Below are 3,244 nucleotides of genomic sequence, written 5' to 3'. Positions count from 1 at the left end.
TCTTCTCTGCTTGTTGTCACTGGAGAGTTTGAGAATCCAGATAAAAATGAGGAATGGGCCCATAAGGCTCAGCTTGGTGATATATATGCTCCCATAAGGGAACTGTTTCTGCTTCCATCATTCTACCATAGAAGAAAAAACGACGGGATTTGTGGGCTGATATTCTGTTTCTGCACTGTAGAAAACACAGTATTATCACTCATGGAGCCAGAGCTGAAAAGGACCAGGGGCTCTATATGAGAGACAAGTGCAAACACCCATCTGGGGTAGGAGGAAAGCCCAGGGCACACAGACATGCTCCAGGGCTGATTTACATCTGTGCACTTCAGTAGCAATTTAGTCATGCTGGGCGCGGGGCTCTGCACAGGAGGAAATTTCACCAGCACATCTACAAATAAGGAACGGAGGGTAAAAAAACCCAGGAGGCAAATATTATACTGCAGAGGAAGTTTAATGCACAGAAGAAATTGAGAATACAGAAACAGAAGGGATTCAGAGGAGAGAGCAAATATTCCCAAGGTTTTCCAAAGGGCCACAGCCGGGATTATACGCCTGTTGTCACCAAACATCTTCTACACACCTGTGGCTGTGTCAAGTGGTCTGCAATGCATTACAAGTGGACTGTAAGGAGGCAGAGGCATCCATTTAAATGACAGCACAGCATGAAGAGACGTAAATGCTTAACAGTGCAGAGAATACAAAGTTCCTAGAGTAAGAAGCAAAGTGTAGGAGACAGGAGAATGGGGGAGGGAGTCTTGTAGCAATGCCGAGCCCTCACACTGGAGGTGCTGAGTGCTTAGCACTGCTCCAAGCCATGTCCTCCGGGTCAGCCGTGAATCTGTATCTTGCTCTTCATGTCCGTGTTGCTCCCAGTGCCGTGGATATCCGAGCTGGATTTAGCATGGACGGAACTTTCCATGTCCGCCCAAACCACCCCAACAGGGGCAACAGCACAATCCCTTCCAAAGTAGCTTTCCAGTGCATGGATCATAGCAACAACAATAACATAGCCTTTTCGGGCAGGGTGGAAAACAGCAATTTGGACCCTGGAAGCAGAGGTCTTCCAACATGCCAAGGCTGTCAGACATCTTGCTGTGCTGGAGGCGAACCTGAAACAGAGCAGGGAGCAGAGGAAACATGACGCATTTGCAGTGCTGATTGATCAAAGGGGCCTAACCTTGGTGTGAGTCTCAGGGCAATCTGGCAGGGACCCGGAGACTAGGGGATGGAGCAGGGAAATGCTGACCTGAGCCCTCCTTTGTCCCGGTGTCGCAGGTCTCCTTTCCTCCACCTCCTTGCTCTCCTCTACTTCCCCTCAGCCTCTCCCCCCCGACAACAGCTTTGAAGCCTTCTCGCTTTCTTTGCCTTAGAAATGCTGCCTGGAAAGCAGGCTCCAGGCCCCTGTGGGGCAGCTGCAGCAGGAGTGGGGCAGGGAGCCTTTAGTCCAGGCCTAGGCAGCCCCTGGCCTGAAGGCGCAGGCACAGTCCTGGGACGTGGGGAATGTGCATTCACTTCAGCACCCAGAACCCAAGTCTTCCTCTTTCTGTCTCCTGCCACTGGGATCTGGGGGCGCAGGTGGATTGCACCTCTGACACTTGTTGCACTGCAGGAAGGATTCAGCCTTCCAGGCAGTTGGCAGTTCTGGATCCCACAATCCCAGGAAATGTCAGGGCTGCAGGGAATCACCCCAGATGGGGAGAGAGGTGGGATTTTGGATATTGCTTTCTCTTTTCTGGGCTTTGCGGTGGCTGAACTTGCTGCCTGGTTTGAATTGGAGGAGCTTGAGTCTCTGCTTTTGAGCTAAGAGGGTGGGTGCTGGACATTTCATTCAGGATTTGGATTGTCACTCCTGACTCTGCACACCTCCACTTTGCACAAGACATGGCACAGCATCACTTCAACTGGGTCCCTCTTTCACTCTGGCCATTAGTGCCCCAAATGCCCTGGACATGCCAACCTCACCAGCGGTGAGCCCCTAATTCCTGCCACCCGCCAGCTGCAATATTAAACCCAAAACAAACAAAAGACCCTGAGCAATGCTGAAAACCAAGGAACGGCCAAGTGCAAGATCAGTTTTGAAATTACAGCTGAAAGAGAGATACTTGGAAGAGATGAAGCTGAATTGGACTTACCTGGCTCACCGAAGAGAGAAGTCAAGAAGTGATTAAATCCTCCTCATCTGTGCGACCTTTTATACAGTTCTCCGACCTCAGGGAGCGTTTGCGGCATCTTCTGTAGCTGAGGTCCTTGTTAGTGACAAAACGTGCGTGTGTCGTGTGCGCCAGCCTGCCCAATACTATAATTGTTTTGCTCCGTGTTTGTAATTATTGTGTTTTTTTATTTCAGCTGAGGACTGGGAAATTACACCCCAGCCCCAGGTGTCTCCTAAATTAAAAGTTTATGGGTCAACCTTCTTCCTGGTCTTCCTCTATAGACTTCATTGGAGTTGGATGATTTGATGGCCGTCTGCAAGGTACTCAGAGCAGTCGACAGTGGGACCATTTGCTCTCCTCTATATGAATCCAGTTTGGTCCATACTCTTATGTGGTGGGGAGCGGGGTGTTTCTGAAACTCAAAGAGGAGAAGGAGCCGTTGTTTAGTATGCTCAGGTGCACACCTGAAATGTTCTTATGTCAATTAGAGATTTATTTCTTCATTAATCTCCACTGGTTTCAGCAATGCAGCAACAGCAGGGTGCACGGCAGAAGCCTATTGCTGCGATGCTTGCCGGTGATGGCAGGGCATGGTTGTAGGAGAACAGAAAGCATGGGCTCTTACGAAAGGTCTGAGTAATAGCTTTGAAGCTGTATGAGATGAACATCCTCGACTTTTTCCACATCAAACTAAGGCAGTGGTTGGCAAGCTCATATGTTCCAAATGGAAAACCTGGGAAGATACACCAATGAGAGACAAAGAAACCCCGTTCCTGCTCATCTGGGAGCTGCAGAGGCAGGGTCAGGGGAGAGAACAGTGTGGCTACGTTCTGCTTCATATTCTTCTCCTTAGCATGCCCTCTGCCACTGGAAGACACCTGCGCCCTTCTGCATGGACCCAGGACCTGTGCCCTGTGGCATTTCTTGTGTTCTTACTGAGGTGAAATGTGCTGACATGACTGAGCTAATGTGAACCCTGCCCAGACTTGGTGTGTGGTGGGAGCCACATTTTGCAAAGAGCTTCCCACCCTTTTACAGAACAAGTCTCCTACAAGTCTCTCTCTCTCTCTCTCTTTCAAGTGCCCTAGAAG

At 49.8% G+C, this 3,244-nt stretch overlaps 1 long non-coding RNA gene across 1 annotated transcript; it reads right to left on the bottom strand.

The window, feature by feature from the left end:
- Positions 1–432: 432 nt before the first annotated feature.
- On the bottom strand, positions 433–2,422 carry LOC102387418. Its single transcript, XR_325592.3, has 2 exons — positions 2,133–2,422; positions 433–1,109 (listed from the first exon to the last, which is right to left on the bottom strand). It is a non-coding gene; the product is annotated as an uncharacterized LOC102387418 (long non-coding RNA).
- Positions 2,423–3,244: the final 822 nt, after the last annotated feature.

This window comes from Alligator sinensis, unplaced genomic scaffold, assembly GCF_000455745.1.
Source record: "Alligator sinensis unplaced genomic scaffold, ASM45574v1 scaffold1624_1, whole genome shotgun sequence".
Lineage (NCBI taxonomy): Eukaryota > Metazoa > Chordata > Crocodylia > Alligatoridae > Alligator > Alligator sinensis.
This window is presented reverse-complemented; position numbering and strand designations above follow the sequence as displayed.